Source organism: Aphidius gifuensis, linkage group LG3, assembly GCF_014905175.1.
Source record: "Aphidius gifuensis isolate YNYX2018 linkage group LG3, ASM1490517v1, whole genome shotgun sequence".
NCBI lineage: Eukaryota > Metazoa > Arthropoda > Insecta > Hymenoptera > Braconidae > Aphidius > Aphidius gifuensis.
The window spans coordinates 2,702,330-2,723,362 of record NC_057790.1 but is presented as its reverse complement, the minus strand read 5'-3'; the positions used below and the strand labels follow the sequence as shown (position 1 = coordinate 2,723,362).

At 22.3% G+C, this 21,033-nt stretch overlaps 2 protein-coding genes across 3 annotated transcripts in view; both read left to right on the top strand.

Annotated features, from left to right (window-relative positions):
- LOC122851436 (neurocalcin homolog) overlaps nucleotides 1–21,033 on the top strand; it is a 45,150-nt gene that overhangs the window by 5,288 nt on the left and 18,829 nt on the right. The window lies entirely within an intron of this gene.
- The window catches only part of LOC122851438 (neuronal calcium sensor 2), a 41,595-nt gene that overhangs the window by 5,228 nt on the left and 15,334 nt on the right, over nucleotides 1–21,033 (top strand). The window contains exon 1 of one of the 2 annotated variants that reach the window (XM_044150650.1): nucleotides 16,422–16,917. The exons of the other annotated variant lie outside the window; for it this stretch is intronic. The gene's annotated coding sequence lies outside the window, so the exon portion shown is untranslated. Of the gene's footprint in view, nucleotides 1–16,421; nucleotides 16,918–21,033 lie in introns of those variants that run through there. 2 annotated transcript variants of the gene reach the window in all.

The window sequence follows — 21,033 nt, the reverse complement described above, 5'->3', positions numbered from 1 at the left end:
CCCGGGTCGCGCCTGCGTGTCTAAAATACCGCATTCTGCCAAAGATTCGTATAATCCCCATTTCTTGCACCCTCTCACCACCATCCCTCCTCATTTCGACCCTCACCTCTTCCCTCACAAAAACCTCCACCGGCCTATTGAGCTGCTTCGCATTTTTTTTATAATTTTTTTTCTCTTTTTTTTTTAAATTTTTTTTATTTTACTATTCTTCTATCATCCCTTATATTTTTTATTTTTTTTTTCTTCTCGTGCACATCATATCAGCCCCTACATGTTATTTTATTTATTTTAATTTTTTTTTTTTTGTTTTTTTTATAACCTAGGAATTTGTGTTTATTAATTTTTATTACCCAAAGTGATTACTTTATTGCATAAATTTATATTTTTTATATTTTTTTTCTTGAGGCGTTATATTTAATCTGATTTTACATATTTTCTTAATTTTTGTTTTATTTTATTTTTGTATTTAAACTTAGCTTTATTTGAGTATTAAAAACTTTAAGTTTTAATTTATAGGGATATATTTTTTGATGATTTTTATTGTATGTTAAATTAAATTTGTGCTAAATAAATCACAAGATGCATTTTGTACAGTTGACTTGGTTAATTTATGTTGTTAAATGTTCATGTCAATTTTTTTTTGGGATGATGGTGCTAGAAACTTAGAAAGTTAGCTTAAATAGTAGATGAAAAAAAAAAAATAAAACATCATTGTAATGTAGATGTTGAATAAATTAACTTTGGACGACAATGCAATGTGGCAAATCAAAATTAGAATTAGCTATGTTTTATTTTTCACTTTGTCTTGGCTCTCTTAATTTATCTACTATACTATTTAAAATTTATTATATTGTTCAGCTATTTTAATGAAATTTTTATTATTTCAATTTATAAATTGATATAATTATTATTAAATTATCCCGGGAATTTTCGATTAAATATATTTTTGCTAAATTTAAAAATCTATAAATTCATTAAAATTTATTTTTTTCAAAAAATACTATTTTTCTTTTTTATTATTTCATTAAAATTTCTTAAATTTTACATCAGTGTAATTTGTTTTCACATTTTTCATTTGACCTTCATCAATTACATCAGTAAATACTCTCTCAATATTTTTTTATCCTTGAACAGGACAAAAAAAAAAAGAAAGAAATTCCTTTTTCTTTTTTTTTTTACATAAATGAATATTACATGCGTGTGCATACACATCACTTGGGAATATAGCATGTTTATTTTAGCTTGAATTATTACTTTCATGAAATTTTTATTCATGTGTACTTTATTTTTTAATTAGGTATTATTTTTTCTCAACTATATTTTGTAATTTATCCACATTAATTGACTGATGAATAATGAAAAATAAATATAAATGACAATGGTATTTTTTATTTATTCGGATAATGTGTTGATTTATCTTCTCAAAGGAATTAAATATGTGTCTATATATTTTATATGGACGTCAGGGTCACAGATAATTTAATCAAACATGCTGGGATATCCAGCAATCCAGTTGACAGGATTTGAAATTTTTTAAAACCAGTCTCTTTGATGTTGAAGCAAAGTGGCCACTCACATTCACCAATAAAATAAAAAAATTTAATTAAAAAACATTTCGAGATGAGCAGATTTAATTCAATTTTTTTTTGAAAACTCAAAAGGATCTAGTCGGTAATGTAGAACGTTAACTAGATTATGATAAAAAAAATTGCTTCTTTTTTTTACTGTGTTCTTTTATGGCTTTATTAAATTAGCTTGGAATTAAAAATTCTTTTTGAAATTTTTATAATAATTTAATTTCTATTGTGAGGTTTTTTTTTCGGAAGATTTTAAATAGCTGTCGATAACTTTTCGACTGTTAGTGTACTAGATAACACACTGGCTTACTGCAAATCAATTCAATTTTTTTTTTTTCGAATGTATCAAGTGCCAAAAATAAAGAATTTATTTTTTGCAGATAAGAATTTGGTTTTTGAAAATAATTTTTCGTTATCAACGGTGAAGCATATTTTATTGAATTTTATTTTGACTTATATGTATATAGTAAATTTCATAATGTTTATTTTGGTATTCTTCGTGCATAAAGATGGGTATCAAAATATTTATGAGGTATTTCCACAAAGTTTATACTGTGTAATTCAATATTAATTCTAAGAAAATCCTCTATCAATAATCCGTTTAAATAAGATTTTATATTAAGCTTGAGATTTTAATTTTCTTATTTTTATTTTTGTCATTATTGATTTATCTTTAATCGAATAGTCTAGATAATAGAAAAAAAAAGAAAATGTAATTAAAACTCGAATTATACAATGACAAATATTTTTTGTATAACCATAGAAAAAATATTCTGAAACGCACAATGAAAACAATGGAAAGAAATTTTCAAAGAAGAATTTTACTAATTGAAAATTTCATTTCAATCAAATTACTGAAAATATTATTTAAAAAAAAATTAAACAATACAAAATTCACGTTTCATTGTTCGTGGTTTGTTAAAAAAAAAATACGTTTTTCGTTTTCAAATTATATCAACTTTTAGCAATTTATATTTACAATTTTAATAAGAATATAAAAATAATGTTAAAAATCAACAAAATAAATAAATAGCTTTATTCTTATGTTCCCCACGAGTCCAGTGCAAACTTTTCATTTAATATTTTTTTTTCTCGTTGTAATAATAACACAAAAAAAAAAAAAAATGACTCTTCAGGGTAAAACTAAAATGATAAACGAAAACTAGAAGAGAAGAAAATAGTTAATATAGAAAAAAAAAAAAAAAAAAATTAGAGTTTATAACCTTGAAATTGCGTATATATAGGTAATCTTTTCTGAAAATGGAGAGAGTATTATGTCGACCTATCTGTCGTTCAAAGATAAAGACTTTTAGAGATGACAAAAAAAAAGAATTGAGCTTTTCATCAGATTGAGAAAAATAAAACTTGAATCTTTATATTACAATATATATACCCTCTTGACTCTATCAATAATAAGAAATTCTAACAATCAAACAATTGTTGAAGAAAAAAATAAATATTATTTCATAAATTTTACAAACGTTGACCCAAAACATTGAACAATATTAAATGATTTTAAATCTTTTTATCTCAAACAAATAAATAAATAAAAATTGAAAAATATAGTTAATATTTTGTTTAAATAATTGTAACAATAATTGATTTAAATAATAATAAAATAACAAACTAATAAATATATTTGATAATAAAAAAAAACAACACTAAACTTGGCAAAGTTTAATCAGTAGTTTACATAACATCAATATTTAGTTATAGTGTTGGTTATAAGTTTAACATTAAAACTTTCAGTAGGAAAACTATAACGGAAATTCACGTGTCTGTAATACGACACAAATGTTATATCAAGCAGTATAAGCAATTATAAAGTGTCCTATGAAATTTCTCTCTCATCGTTAGTGTAAATATATATATACACAAAAATACACAAATACATATTAACTATGTAATAGTATATAACATGTATATGATATACTCTCATGATCATGTCACTTGATGACATTAAAAGTACACAAACAACATTAACAATATTATTAACATATATATATTAAAATAACAACAACAACAACAACAACAACTATTAAATTGAAAATTGTTTCGTCAATTATAATTAAGTATTCTCACTTTATAACAATGTTTTCATTTTGTTATTTTTAATTTTAAAACTTTATTTTAATTTATCAATTGATTATGTTTTTTTCATTTTTTTTTTTTTTTGAAAAAATAACTGAGTAATGTGAACTTTTATAAAAAACAAATTGTAAATTTTAAAAATTAAATTTTTCAATTATTTAATGTTTAATTTTGTCATTTAAAATTTTATACTGAAATTTTTACATTAATTTTACTAAAATATGAAATTAAAATAAAAAAAAATATAAAATATTAAAAATTTTTTAATACAAATTAAATTAAAAAATTTATATTTAACATTTAAATATTTTTAAAATTTTAAAATTTACATTTTTATTTAATTAATCTTCAAAATAATATAATGAAAATTCAAAATGAACAATCTACAAATTGGAAAGCTTCATCATTTGCAGTTTCCATTTGATAAAATTTACTTGTTATGTGTTATTTGTGTGTTTGTGTATATGAATACTGCACTTACATTTATGAATTGTTTGTTTTCATCATCTAGTCCAAACCATAACCAACATCTAGTTGTATAAATATATATATATATTCAAAAACTATAACATGCGGGAAGAACATACATCATCCTTTAGAATTCTTCGTCTAACAATTCTCAGTATAACACTATTTTGAAACAACCAGATTTAATGATTATTCCATTTGAATGTTCATGGTCCCTTGAACAACAACATGTACATACTGATATAGATTTATATTGTTTATTTGTCTTCATACTAATTTAACAATGGGATAATCTAGTATGATTAATTGTTGTTTATAATTAGTCTATGATTTTACAGCTTCAGCTGTGTTTCACAAGGGAATACTCACTTGGATTTTGTTACAAGTAATTTTTAAAACAACTCTATTTTACATCATCAAATTGATTTTAATTTTCTTGAAAAATTTCTATTTTTTATCATTGATTTTTTTTGAATTTAATAATTTTCTTTTCAATTGAATTTGGTGGCTTTTTTATTTTGATTTTGTCGCTTTTATTCCTTGTAGATTAGCTGAATAGGGTGTTACTCGATAAATTTATTTGTGTACTTTCGATTAACATATTGAACTTGTTTGTATTTTTTTTTATTTTCTTTATAATAGAAATGAATTAGTTTTCCTGAAAAAAATAGATAAGAAATTCAATTTTTTTTTAGTAACAGTATTTTATTGAAAGCAATTGAATAATGGTGGTGTTAGATACTAGAAAAATCGTAAATTTTTTTTGAAATATATTATGGTCGTAGTTGAAGATACCCTTTTCAGATATATCTATGAAAAAAGTAAAATAAAATGAATTTTTTTACTCTAAATTTGAACGCCATCTTGCAAAAAATATTTCGAATTTTCTGAAAATGTTTTGATCTACTTGAGAATTGCGATCAAAAGCTTAAAGTATATATATTTTTTTCAAGTAAAAAATAAAGTCATTCATTGCTTTATTAAAATAATGTCATGAATTTTTTTTTTATTTATATCAAGCCATAATAAGTAAGCTTGGTTTTGTTGCCTCTACATTTTAACAAGCAACTTTTAAAAAATAAATAATAAATCATTCGATAAAAATAAATAAATATAGAAAAAAAAAAAATAGATAAATATAATCATCAGAAAATGAGAGCACGTATACAAAACTCTTGAGAGAAAAAAAAAAAAAAAAAAAAAATGAGTGTCTTGGGCCATATTGTCCTTATCTTTTCATTTTTTTTTCATATAAATCATGATGAAACGCATTTTCGCCAACGGCATATTTCCTATTTTTTTTTCTATCTTTCATCTCTCAATATACATACTCCAATATACATTCGTGATTTTCTTCTCTCTTTAGAGTATTTTATTTTTTTTTTTGCTTTTTTTTTTCGTTTAACACACTTGCTGGCATTGGCTTTCATAATACGAATCCACCAATTTGATAAATCCATGACGTTAATATACACCCTAGAATTTCATTTTTACTATTATCATCATCATTTTCATTGTTATATATATTTTTTTATTGTATGTAACAATATATATTACCGTGATTAATCATTTGTCCGAGTGAAAATCCACAGAAATTAGTATCATATATTATTTTTTTTCTTCTATCATTTTTTTTTTTCCATTATGATTTTTCATATAAAATAACAGTTAATTTATATTTATAAAATCAATTTACTCTTCATCATCATGATCATTCGTATTATATTTTTTTATAAATAAAATAGTACTTTTTAAAAATTTTACAATCTATCAATCACTGTGCACTTTGAAGCTTAGATCATTTTTATATATTTGTGCAAAAAAAAAAATAAATTGAAAGATCCATCGAATGAATATTAAAATGATGATGAAAAATTCTAAATGATAATTTTTAATGTTAATCATGAGTTTAGAAAAATAAAAAAAAATATTTATTATTTTTATTTGTATTAGATGTCAAATAAAAAAATTGGTAAAACAATTCGTCAAGTATGCCACTTAGACTAAGGGTATATATTTTTTTTTTTTTTCAATCAAAAAATGAAATAAAAAATAGCAAATGATATAGATACACATCACACACTCAACCAATAACTTGATATAAAATATAAGTTACTAAAAATAATAAATATTTATTTTATAAATTGTATTTTTTGATGTATTTCAATTTTAATTATTTAAAGTACGTATTTAGATAATACTTTGTAATTCAATATAATTTTTATTGGCTATAATAAAATCTATAAATATCTTGACAAAATCCCATGGGGTCAATAAACACCCGCTTGTATATCGCATTTAAAAAATTACACGAATGATTGGCTTATAATTGTATTTTTATTTCCTTTTTTTTATCCATCAAATACTATCTCAATTAAAATTTAAATTAAATATAAATAAATAATTTAATAATACAAATAAGAAAATTAAATAAATAATATTTATTTTTTTAAATAATCAACTAAAAATAAAATAATAAAAAAAATTATTTTTCAAGTTGTAATAATTATTTTTAATTTTAAATTTATTTTCAACACGTATAATGTTTTAGGGTATATATACAGTGTTCTCTATAAGTGCACTCTTTTCTTGTGTAAATAAAAATAAAAAATTCTCTTTTATATATATACCTATATACAATTTTCTTATTTTATTTTTCTCTCGACTCTTTTGGAGCATCGTCTCTCGACTCTAAAGCAGTTATAGTATCTTGGGTTTCTCACTGTAAAAAAATACAAAAAAGAAAAAAAACATTATCCTGACACATAATACTCATACATACAAATTGTTGTTATATAAATAAAATATATATATTTGTTTTCAATTTGCATAAATAAATAAATAAATATAAATTTATAAACAATATGTGAATTTTATTTAAATCTCATCATTATATTGTAACTATTATTTCAAGTTACAAGTGCATTCAATTAGCTAACAGCCTTGTCAACATTCACACATAATAAATAATTTAAAAAATAATAATAATATAGCATCTATTATTAAATATATATTTTTTAAATTTAAAAATTCTATATTACCAATATGTTTAATAAATAAATAAATACTAATAATAAATCGATAATTTTCAGGTGTGAAAATTATGTTGTACATGATAAAGTCTACTTAAAATAAATGTAAAAATAAAAAAAATCGGAGTAATGTAGTAGTTGGTAAAAAAAATAATATATTAATGGAAGAAAATAATAATAATAATAATAATAAAATGTATGTGTGTGTAGTGGCAGCAGTTACCGGCATAGTTGCGTTGGGGGCAAAAGCTGGGTCGCTGTGGTGTGCTATCGATCTCCCGGTTTGCGAGTTTTCCAACCCTCTTGTCCCTCTTTTACCCTCATCGTTGGCGGCTTTATTCTGCGACCCGGACCACCAGAGACTAGTCTCCCACCATTTATACATCATTTTCCACCCATTTTCATATATGTGTAAATAGATATTATACTTGAATATATATTACCTTGATAAAACATGCGTTTTCACATCTGTCTTTTGCTAAAAAAAATATATTAAACTACAATTTAGATATATAATATTTTAAAAATAATTTTCAAGTTTATAAATTATTATTAGAATATGTTTCTTTTCTTTGCTTAACTTTTGACACTTTTGATATTTTTATTTTATTTATTTTTCGTTATATAATATATGTGTGGATGTTTTTTTTTTGAGCTGTAAAAATCAACAAATTGATAGATAACAAGAAGAGAAAATAAATAAAATAATAATGACGCGTGATGCGATGTAATAAAATTTTTAGATGACGAGAATATATTTGTTTTTACGAACGCATTATTATTTATTTTTTTTTTTTTCTGATTATCGTCATTTTTATTTATATTTTTATGCGTTTTTATCATGCGAATTTTTTATCATTATAAATATTCAAGTCATCATTTTGTATTAACTCTTTTAATATTTTTAAAAAACAATTTGCAAAGAAAATACTTTTTTTTTTGTGTGCGATGATAAATTGTCAAACACTTGTCTTTAAAATAAACTCAATTTTCTTTTTTCTTTTTAACTTGAAGAATTCAAGTGGTAACAGCTAAAATAACAAAAAAAAATTACTTCTTTGTTAAAGTTTCTATAGACTGTGTGTCGCTCACTTTGAGCAGAAAATAACACAGTAGTTTATATATATTTTTGAAGTTTTAGTTAAACCCTTTTTTTAAGTTTATTTTTTTAATCAATTGTATATAGATGGGAGATAGGGATAAAGTGCACTTGAACAATGTCAGAATTAGTTTACAGAGTAATTCAGTAAGACATTAAAAAAAAAAAATTATAACAGAATAAGTCACTTTTATTTATTTTTTCTGTTTTTAAACTATTTTTCTTTTTTTAAACTATTTTTCTTTTTTCGTTCATTATTTTTAATTTTTATAAAATATATATAAATTTTTCTTAAAAGCAACATTTTTAATAAAAAAAAAAACAAAATCTTTGTGCTTTTAGAATTCAATTTGTTAATGTATTCCGTATAAATAAGCAGTATTTTATTTTTTTTTTTTTTGTATTCCATTCACAGTATATTTTCTTAATCCAATATAAAAAAAAAAAAAAAAATCGCAATTTAAAATATAAATAAAAATACCCAGTAAAGAATACAAAGAAAATTTTTTTCTTTTATCAAAATTATAAATAATAATAACAATAATAAATGTTTAAAATAAAAATATTAATAATATTAGCGAATTCTTTGAAATAATTTATTTTCTTTTTTCAAATAAAAAATTCATTTTTATTATACAATTGTATAGAAAAAAATTAAAAACCACAGTTTATTTTTGGTACTATTAATATTTTTAAATGTTAATTTTTTCAAGTATCATGTTGACATTATTAATAATAATTTTTAAATGGAAAAAAATTAAAATTTTTATCCTTAAACTTTTAAAAGTTTGAGTGCTGATTTTTTATATTTACTTTTTATATTTTAATTTTTTTTAATATTTATATATTATTATTATTTTTTTTTTCTTTTTTAGTATAAATTTACTACCCTTATGCTATTTAATGAAACTTGAACTAGCCCGGCCGGGACTCTAGCACAGTGCTGGATCGATCTTCATTGCGATTAATCGCAATCGCGTGTTTGCCAATCGTGTGGCATCAAACGTATACAAGTACATATGTTACATTAAAATAAAAAAAATATATATAAAAAAGGGTCTCACTTGCAATGCATCATACATGTAGATATATTATATGCAAGTATTTTACTTGCATGCAATAGAAAAATAAAATATTATAACAAATAAAAATCAGTGACTAAAAAAAAAAGCTGCTAATCTTTCAATACAATCACTTGCAGACATACACACACAAATGCCACGAATAAATATATACATGTAAATATAGTTTTAATAAAGATTCATCATATTAATAGAGAATCAATTTCTATATTAAATATATATACTAATTATCGAATAGTATTTCTAGATATAATTAAATTAAAAAAAAAAAATTAATAAATAAATTTTAAATATTTTTCTTCAAGTGTTCATTGATTGACCTAGAAGCATGCAATTAATTGCAAATTTTTTTTTTTCTTTTTTAATACATGCACTTGAATGAAACTGGAAAAAAAAACCACAAAGAATAATTAGAAAAAAAATTGAATTAAAAAAAAAATATAGTTACAATACAAGATTAAAAAATTTCATTAAAATATTAATTTAAAATTGAAATAGAAAAAAAATTAATTCATTAATTAATGCCAGAGATTAAACAATAAAAATTTTTGTAAAGTTGAAAACTCTTAAACTAACTTTAGAAAATAATATAAGAAAAAGAAAAATAATATTTGTCTTGGTTTCACCATCAAGCAAAGAGACGTAGGTCAAATTTTTTAAAATCTTTTTTCAAACAAATTTTGTATTTTATTCTTCAGCTAATAATATGAAAGTTTTTTTTATAAAAGATATATTTTAACCTCTAGAATATAGTTAGAACTGAAATTTTATGCCTTTTGTGTGCAATTTTTGTGTGGAACTCGTGATTTTTGTGCTTTTATATATTTTTTTTTGCCACCTTAATATTAAATCAACACAACTTCTTTAATAATTACTTTATTCTCATGAACTTTTAACCAAAATTATGTGCTTTTTATGTGTTTTTATTGTCCGTTAAAATTAATTTTTTATTCCAATTACTTTTTATTTAAATAATTTTTTTTTGAATAATGTTGTGCTACCTTAATATTAAGTTAGCACAACTTCTTTAATAATCAACTTATTCCTATGAACTTTCGATTAAAATTATGTGCTTTTTATGTGTTTTTATTCTTCGATTAAATTAATTTTTTATTTGAATTACTTTTTATTTAAATAATTTTTTTTTTTTTTTTCTTATAATGTTGTGCTACCTTAATATTAAATTAACACAACTTTTTTAATAATTAACATATTCCAATGAACTTTCGACCAAAATTATGTGCTTTTTATGTGTTTTCATTCTACGTTTGAATTTTTTTTTTTTTTTATTTATAAAAACATACTCAAAGATATTTAATAAATTATTTCCAATTTTCAATTTGTTTAAAATTTCAAATAACTTTAAAAAATTGTTTAAGTTTGTATTTGTATTTAAAAAAATTATTTATAATATTTTACAGTTGGTAATTAATCTAGATACAATATAATAGTGATAATATAAAATAGGTAATTGGAACATTGTTAAGAGGGTGATTTAACTACTTGTACTGTAAAAGATAATGCATCATATATACGTTGACCGCATTACTCATCGTTTAACACTATAAATTTAATATAGAAATTAAATCAATTGCTCGGTCTAAGTTACTTCCGACAAAGACATCAAACGACATAAATATTTTTCCTTTGAATAGTCAACTTGAAAATTTCTTATTCTTCAACAATAAAATAAATAAATTTTTAAAATCAAAATAAAATACAAATTCAATGATAAACAATATATTATTCTTTGACCCGTGAAAAATTAAATATAATCAAATAAAAGAAGAACAATATAAATATAAAATGAAAATAATATTATATCCCCAAGTATATTTAATTTGTTTTATTTAGCTGCTCTTTTTTTTCCAATTTATTTATTTTTATTTATTTATTTTTGTACAATTTCTTTGAATTGGTTTGATACGATTTCCGTTTATAAGCACGCATCATGCATTGGCAATCGGATTACACGCGAATTTACGAAAAAAAAAAAGTTTATACATGATACTAGCTTATAAAACTGAAAATGTTCGTGGTAATCTACCATGAATATTGTATGGATAATTTTTATTTTCTTTATAATTTTTTTTTGACAGTATAAAAACATGAAAAGCATCCGTGTATGACGAAGGGTAAAAAAAATTGTATCAAGTGTAGATTGTACACACTTGTTTTCATGTACAGTTAACATGTGTGTGTGTATTAATAACAATGTGAATTTGATGTTGAGGGAGAGTATTATTATCAATTGTGATCTTTTACATTTACAGTGAAAATAAATGTGTGTGTGGATGATGTCAGTTGAGACTTGAGTGTATCGAATTTGACAAATCACAAAAGAGGAAAATCAACAATACCATCGACTATTATTATAGATTGTTTTTCGAGATATAAAAACATTTAATTGTTTTTCAATTAATATTGACATCTAAAAATAACCAAAATGTTAAATTTTTTTTTTTTTTTCTTATTCAAATTAGTTTATTTATTTTTGCTTTGAATATTATCTGCAATTTAAAACAGTTGGATAATAATTATTTAAAAATTGTTAATAGACAAATTAAAAATATTAAAAATGGAGAAAAATAATTATTAATATTTTTTTTTAAATAAATATATAAATGTGTATTTAAAAAAAAAATAAATCAAGTCATTTTAATTTAGCTTTTGTTTGGTACTAATTTTTTTTTTGCGAGTGGATTTTTTGATTGGATTATCTGTATTATTTTGATAGTCTATACTCATCATTGGATCGTAAAAAAAAAATTTTTTTTTCCTCAATAAAATTTTATTTTTCATCTATGAAGTCAATATATTTTTATTGATCATAAAAATTGAAATGTTTATTAAGATAGCTATTATTATTAATTTTTTTTTTTAGTCAAGAACTCGATAAGATTTTTCAAACTGATATCAATTATTATTGAAATGAAATTTAAAGAAAAAAAATAATATTTAAATTCATTGAAAAAAAAAAATAAATTATTCTTATAGAATAAAAAATTTTTCGAATTGAAAATGCAATTTTTGAATTTGAACGAAAATTTATTTTAAAGTAAAAAAAAAAAACCAAATATAGTTTGTATAATTTTTACGTTATTTTTTATTTTTGTTGAAAAATATTTTCTCCAAGTTTTTTTATTATTATTTTTTATAATAAATAGTTTTGTTATTTTTTTTTTTGATACAAAATATTAATTAAAATATTCTGAAAATTAATATTTTATATATCCATTACGATATATAATTCATATCTATATAATAAAATAAATTTTTGCAATAAATAATTTTCCCCTTAATGAAAAAACCTTTTTTTTTTCATCTCATATATTTTTAATAATATTTTAACGTATATTAAAATTTGAAATAAAATCTAGTCGAAAAAAAACGAGAATAACCCGATGTTTATTCATTTTTTTTTTCGGGTTTCACTTAATTTTGAAATGGTGATTATACGAGAGTCACCAGATTAGTTGGATCTTTTTATTTTTAATTTATTGCGGATAATAAATTCACCATACCAAATGAAGTTGTTGTAGATCTCCTACACACACAGACACACACACCACTACTATTTTCATGTTTTTCCACTTTTTCATCGTATTTTGATATTTTTTTTCCTCCTTTTTTTTGCCACCCTCTATCCATCTACCTCTTGAACATCTCAATTTGCATATTACAGCATTCGTATAAATTTGGATAACGAGTACCGACTGTTCAAAGCAGAAACGCTTAGGCTACCATATCTCGGCAAGCCCCTTAACTCCACAATGAAATTGAAAACATTTTAGTTATGTTAATGGTCGAGCAATTTAATTTTGAAACCAAGTTGTATTGCAATTTGCACTTGAGTGGTTTTTACTGAAAACTAAATTATTCAAGTTAAACAATTGTCATACAACATTGATATAAAACAATCTATATATATTTTATTTATTTTAATAATATAATTTACAAATATAATAAAACTATTTAATTTATATATAAATAATATTCAAAAATGTATATAAAGTTTTGTTCAACAATTTTGATTTCCCGTGTTAGCAATTTTATCTCAATACATCTGCAGATATATTCCCCAAAGAAACAAAGTAGAAACTTCAAATTGAACTATCTAGTTTCTTCAACTAAAACGAATTTTCAAAATTACCGTATATAAATTTTTATTTTATTTTCATCAAAATAAAAGTGTGTCGGTATGTGTGTTACACTCTAAAATTTCCATTGAAGTTTGTTAGATCTGTATACAGATATGTTTAACTTTTGTAAGGGAAACACACACGTACACTCACTAGTTTTGGTGTTTAAAACTACCGGATGCCTTTGGCGCTCTCTAGAGAATTTCCCATTTCTTTAGATCATTTCATTTTGGCCCTGGTATTATTTTTTTCCTTTTGGTTCTCTTTATTTTTCGATCCGTCTTTATTGCTTACTCCAATTGATGGATATAAACTTGATTCACATTATGCAATTCGTTTGCCAGTCACGTTTATAAAAGCTCTTAAAATATGGCTGAGTTGAAAACATTTATAATGTATTAATGTTTGACCATAATAAGTCATATTTCTTTTTACTTATAAGGGTTCGAAATAAATTAATCAAACTGTATAAATATCGATAAGAAATTTGATGACAAATTTGTTTATTAAAATAAGGGTAAATAATATTTACGTTGTTTTCGCGAAATATTTGTTCTGTATAACCATCAATCATATATCGAAAATTGCTTGTCATATTTTGATTAAATTTTTCTATAGAAAGTATTTTTAATTTTTATAAAATACAAAAATCATTAATTTCGTTAACGAGAAAACTTGTTGTGTATTTGCTAATTTTTTTTCTCAATGAGCAATTATGTGGTTGGTTCTTCAACTTGTCCAAACTTTTTCATATGATTTCTAGTATTTTGTGTTGAATTTTCAATATCGTATCATGCGGGAAATATTTTTTAGTAATATTTGAAACTTGCCAGACCACTTGATTGATTTTTATAATTTCTATAACCACTTGGGAAAATTGAAAAATAAATACAAGTGATTTCCATGGTCCATACTTGTTGAACATTTCAATAACGTTAAAATAAAATTCAAAAAATCATTATTCTGATTTCAATTTCGAATAGATATTTTAATATTTTTAAAATATTTTTAAAATATTAAAATAAAAATTTAAACTGTTCATTGAGCTTTTAGCTTTTTTACTTGATTAAATAAAAGTATAATAAAAAAAATGAAAAAAAAATTGTGTTTGCCTTAGGTGTATCTGCTTGCCTAAAAAATAAAAAATAAAGCCGCATAATCAGCAAATTTCATTTCTCCAAAGGACTGCAATAAAAAAAAAACTAAATAAAACGATTTAGGTAATTTTTTTTTCATTCTTGCTATATGTCTCATCTGAGATTGAACTGAAATAAAACAGTTAAAAAAAAAGCCATTTTCCAGGTTTAAAAAGTTTTTTTTTTTTTTTTTCATTTCATTAGATTTTTTTCCATAATTTTATTGTCGTACTCTTTCTACGTTGAATCATGCAGACATCCATTACAACGAAGGGTCGACAATGGATTCGTTCAGCTGGATGAAAAGCTCGCTTTCATATATACATTTCTTTTTTTTTTTTTTTTTTATTCCTCTCACCAGAGATGAGAATTGTTGAACAAGTCAATTTTACTATGAAACTTTTGACGAACTAGCTCACCAGTTTATTTTTATTATAAAATATTTAAAACATAAAATTATCACGCATATAATATAAAAACATAAAATATATTTTTTAAATTTTCAAACTTTATTAATATATTATACACGAAATAATAATGAACAAAAGAGTATACATTTACAATTTATAACTAACAATATTTTAAAACAACGGATCATCATGTCAAAAAATAATTTCATCATTATTATTTTTTCTCATCTTCTTCGCTTTTGAATTTTATTTATTATATATTTTTTCATTTTCGCAACATTAATTTATGGCTATGTGCTATGTATATTTTTCAATGACAATAAAAATATCATTTTATTTTTTTTAAGTGTTTTTATTATTATCGTTATTTTTCCTACATCATTTGACCTATATTTTTTCTTTCAATTGCCTCTTTTATTAGACAATATACATGTAGATAAAAATGTAAATAACGATCAGTTGTTTTTTCGACTCAATGATAATCTCTATATCTATTTAATTTTATTTATATATTTTTTTATTTCGATATTGCCCTGTAGGTATTTTTCAAATTAAAGGTAAATCGAAAAAAAGAAAAAAGACAATTTTAATCCTTTCAAGGATATCATGAACATTTCCGTCTTTTACTATTTATAAATATATTTATCCTTCACACACAATCACTCGATTTTATTATCTACAAATTTTTGTTATTATTTTTATATATATATTTCTATTTTTGGATTTTACTTTGTGTTTGTCGTTCAAAAAAAAAGAGTTATAAGGTCATTCCGCGCCCTACGAATTTAATAACATCAAATATTATACAACCTTTTGTTTGTCGTTTTTATTATTTTTTTTTATCGACTTCTTATCACATTGTATCATTTAAAATGATTACAAAAAAAAATACATATATAAATATTCATAAACAAGACCCAGGTGAATTTTTTCATATATATTTTCATTTTTCCTTCAAACTTTATTTATTTTAAACTTAAAAATATATAAAGGATTTTTTTTTTATTTATTTCAAGTGTCATCTGCAATTTAAAACAGCAGAGTATGTCATATTTGAAAATTTGATAATACAAAAATGAATATTTAAATATGAAAAACAGGAAAATTTTGTGTGTGGATTTTTTTTTTCAAACTTTTTGACAAATATTTAGCTATATATGCAAAAAATGAAAGAAAAAAAAAAAGAAATCATTGGGGTTGAAACGTCGATGGCGTCGTCCTCGTCAACGTTGACGTTGTACATAATTGTGAGTGTATTGGTGATACATGTTTAAAAGCATATTGGTGATGGCAGCAGTATCGTGATCGTCGTCGTCGTCGCGCCGGCGGCAACTTCTGTGGGGCGCTTGTCGTTTATCACGCAGGATCACTAGCGCACCACTTTTTTTTTGTGAGGAAGGAGAACAGGAGGCAAAACAGGCCCCTCACTATCTTCAGTATATTTTTACTCAGCTAGTAGTACGTCCGTTGCAATAAGACGGCCAACTTTTATCAAAAAAATTAATTGAATTATTCACAGAAAAAACAAATAACATTACAATAAAATATTTTCAAAATTAAAAAAGCCAATTATCATAATTTAATTTAAAATTCATTCAAGAAATAATATGATATTTTAAATATATATTTATTAGCATTAATTTGAGCAAAGTTTAATCAGAACAAAGAAATAAATTTGAATAAAAAAAAAACTTAAAAAACAAATATTATATTGAAAGGTGAAAAATAAAAAAAATTTGATAAATGAGATCGTGAGTTGTGGTATATATTGACACAGTGTTGCATCAAGTTGTTTGATATTAAAAAAATTTGTGACAAAAATAATAAAGTTGAGAAGAAAAAGGAGTTAAAGGAGCAATAAAAAAAAAAAAAAAATAGAGGTAAATAAAACAAAGTTGTTTAAAAATTATAAATAAAATAAAAAAAAAAAAAATAATCAAAGGGTTGTTGTTTCTTCGAGTGTGGAGGGTAATAAAATTATTTAAAAAAATAAATATACATATCAAAGAAAAGCAAAAATAATATTTAAATTTGAAAAGGAAAAAAAAAAAAAAAAAAGCTGTGTGGAACGTGAAAGCTCTTGGGGAGGTTGATGTCCTTATCTCGCGACAGTGTGAACTCTAGCTAGGGTACTGTGGCGAAAAAAAAATAAATAAATATTTTCGTAGCTTTGTATTTCTTTTTTTGTGCTTGGAAAAATTTTTTTGCAAATATAAAACCTATCAGTGTGGAAAAGTGTTTATTTAGAGAAAAAAAAATATGTCTTTCATTGAAAAAAAAAATTAATAATAATAAATAATGCGTAGCAAGTAATTGATAAATAAAATATCAGTGAATAATAAATATTTAAAGATAATAAATAATTTAATAATTAATATTAGTAATAAAAAAATTTATTTCTGTTTTTTTTTTGTATCATATTATCATATTTTTTTTGTTTGTTTCCTTTTTTTTTTTTGTGGTAATTTAGTTGTCGTGTTGGTTGTGTACACTGAAGAATTATAAATAATTAATACGTGGAGTAATAATTTTAAATTTTTCGGTGATACAGGTAAGCCAAAAAGAAGTATTAACATGTCGTTTATCGATTGAATTTTATATTCGAGGGATTTAAGCCTCTGGCAATATGAAAATTCAAGTCGTTTGAATATTGAGTACATGGGCAAAAGGTTAAAAGTATATTATTCGTGGATAAAGTGGCTGAAAATTTGAAATTATACAGTTGAACTTCACATTATTACAAAAACTAAAAATATTTTATGAAAATTAAGATGTAAAAATTCAGCAAATAATAGCACAAAGCAAATGAATTAATGATTTATTTTTTTCTTTTATTTTTGTGTTTTACTTACTTTGTATTTTGGGAATTTTTTTTTGTTACTTTTTTGTAGTCTCAATGGGATTTAAGTCATTTTTTTTTGTTGCTTTCACCTTGGGGATTATAGGGAAATAAAAGAATAAAAATTTCGACAATGAATTGAATGGAAAATATGACAAAATCTTTTGGGAAATAAAATAAATAAATTGGATAAATATTTTCTATACAAAAAAAATAAATAATTAAATCTATAAATAAACTTGTTTTTTTTTTTATCATTATTAACAAACATATTTTTTATAAATAAAGAAATAAAAATTTTTTAATCTGTATTTTTCGCTATTTTTATTTATTCATTTTAAAAACAAAAAAAAAACTTTTTATATATTTTTTTTTTATTAAAATATGAATAACATAGATAGTATTTTATTTTTATTTTTTTGATAACAAATTTGAATGCCACTTGAAACAAAAAATAAAAATTAATATAAACAAAAAAAAGAACAACTAGTCAAGTCTATAATCAAAAAAAATTTCAAGATAAGATTTTAATCATAATAAAAACATTTATATTAACAAATATAAAAATTTTTAATGACTTTTAGGGTGAAATAAAATTTTGTAGGGGAATTGACAAATTTGTCGGAGGAAATTCTGACCGGAATTTGTAAAATTAGTGTTGAGTTTAATCCAACACGACTAATACGAAGCAATGTCACGTAAAGTTATTGCCTCTAGGCAATAAATAAATATCCACAATAATAATAATAATAATAATTCAAACAATTCCTTAACAAAATCTTATTTACAGAATCAAGGCAAACAAGTAGATTTTTTTTTTCAAATTCAATAATTATCTCAGCTACATTTTATTAATTAAAAAAATTTATCGTATTTTCATCCGGCATCATAAAATTATAAAAATCTAAATTTCAAATTATCCATTTAACTAATTTTTTTTCAAATATACAATAAACATTATTTTTTTTTTTTTATATTCTTATGTATTTTTTTATACTCATTTTATTTCCTCGAATTAAAAAATTCATGATGCAACAGTGCGATTCAATTTAAAGAAAAAAAAAAAATAATAATAATTTGTTGTTTCAAGTGCATAATATTATTTTTCTTATCCTTTTATTAAATAAATTTTTTATATAATAATTTATAAATGTAAAATATAAATTAAATGACAAAAATAAATTTATAAATTTATTGTTTTTTTATAAAAATCGATCAATTTAAATAGTGACAATAAAAGAACAATTTAAAGGAAAAAAAAAAAAGGAAAAAGTTGATATCGAGGTTGATTGAAAGAGGTCTGTGTGTCATTTGATGATCATGAATCTTCTTTAATGTACAAAGCAAGTGCATTATTCTATTGAAACAACAGTTACGCATATCAAGGTATCACATTGATGGATGAATTGAGTCTGACTCGTCAATTCTCTTTCCTTCAATAAATATTTATTATTTTTCATTTTATTTCTTTTTCTCACGACCCTGACATACGTCTATCGATACTGATTACTGAATCAATTGTTGGTTCGTTGTGCTCTTTTTGTACATCACATTTTATTGTTACTTTAAAATATAAAAAAAATATCTTTAAAAAACTTCATATCAACTCAATGTCAAGGATATATTCTTTTTTTATTTTTTAAAATTTTTTCTAATCAATATTGTCAGCTTTAGGTTATCAGTCTCGGATATTGACTTTAAGCCTGAATTTACTGTTATTATATTTAATAAAAAGAAACATTTCATTGACTTGTAAAATTACTTGAAAATATTTTAACAATTATATACATAAAAAAAATACAACTAATGGAATTATATATATAGATTTTTTTACGGTTTCATATTGATTAAGTATTACAATTTTTTTTAACTATTTAAGCATGTAAACATCCGATTTAACTTCCGGAATTTGTCCGTTCATAAAAAAAAACAAAAAAGAGTAACATTTTTATTTCATTTTTTTATATCGAACTGTGCTGATGTTAGATATTCAAGACACGTATATAAAAATGCTCACGGTCGGCTTTATTACGATTTTATATTTTCACCAGGTATTATCATTTTAATTCAACACATGTATACAAAAGACAGACACTCTGTCTTAAACGCGTCAATCATTTCCTGTGTCGGGCCGCAATACCCATTGATTTAATTTCCGCATCAATTTTTTTATATTTAAATGTTTTATATGGAAAAAAGGGAAAAATAAATCATTTTATTTGCCTATCTCATCTGTATTTATCCATGTGGTTTTTATATTTTTTTTAAAAACTAATGCAAATGTTGATTAAATCGATCAAGCTGAATTTTTTTTTTTTACATTTTATTTATTTATTTATTGCAAGATAATATTTATTTTTATGCTTATCACGTTCAATTAGACGAGCAATAGTCACGTGAATATGTATTTTTTTTTATTTTTTTTCTTACACCCTATTTTACTCCTTCCAATTTGGCCCCCATTTTTTTTTTTTGTGGTCAGTAGTCTGTCATGGTTACGTGGCTGTTGAGTTTAGAAACTTTATTGCACACACGACACATGCCACTTTCACCGGGTATGACTTTGCCTAACTTATAAACATGTTTTACCTTATAATTTAATGAAAACTACAGACACATGTTATATATTTATATATTGACTTACAAATTTTGATAAGTAGTTTAATAAATATGTTTAATACAAGCTTGTGTTTTTTTTTTTTAAATTTATTTTCAAGCTAAATTGTTAAGTACCTTGACACGTTAAATTGACATTATTTTATTTGAAAAAAATATGAAATTTTTGTTAAATAAAAGAAGTTGCTTTCTTTGAATTTTTTTTTTACTACTTGAATTAATTTTTTTTTTGTTTTTAATCTACTTTGAATTAAAATAAAAAAATTATTAAAAGTTGGATTTTACTGCTGCGAGGTTATTCTCATTAAAATTAATTTCACAAAGACAAAACGATGTAATAAAATATGAAAAAATATATAGAGACCACGTAAATTATGATCGTATATATAAAAGTTGAAATTTTTTTTTTTAATATATATAATTCTATGAATGATGCTGAAAAAGTTGAAATAAAAAAATTGTTTTATATGCAAAATAATAGAAAAAAAAAAAGTAAGATAATAAATGATGGAAAAAAAAAAAAAAAGGAAAAACGAAAAAG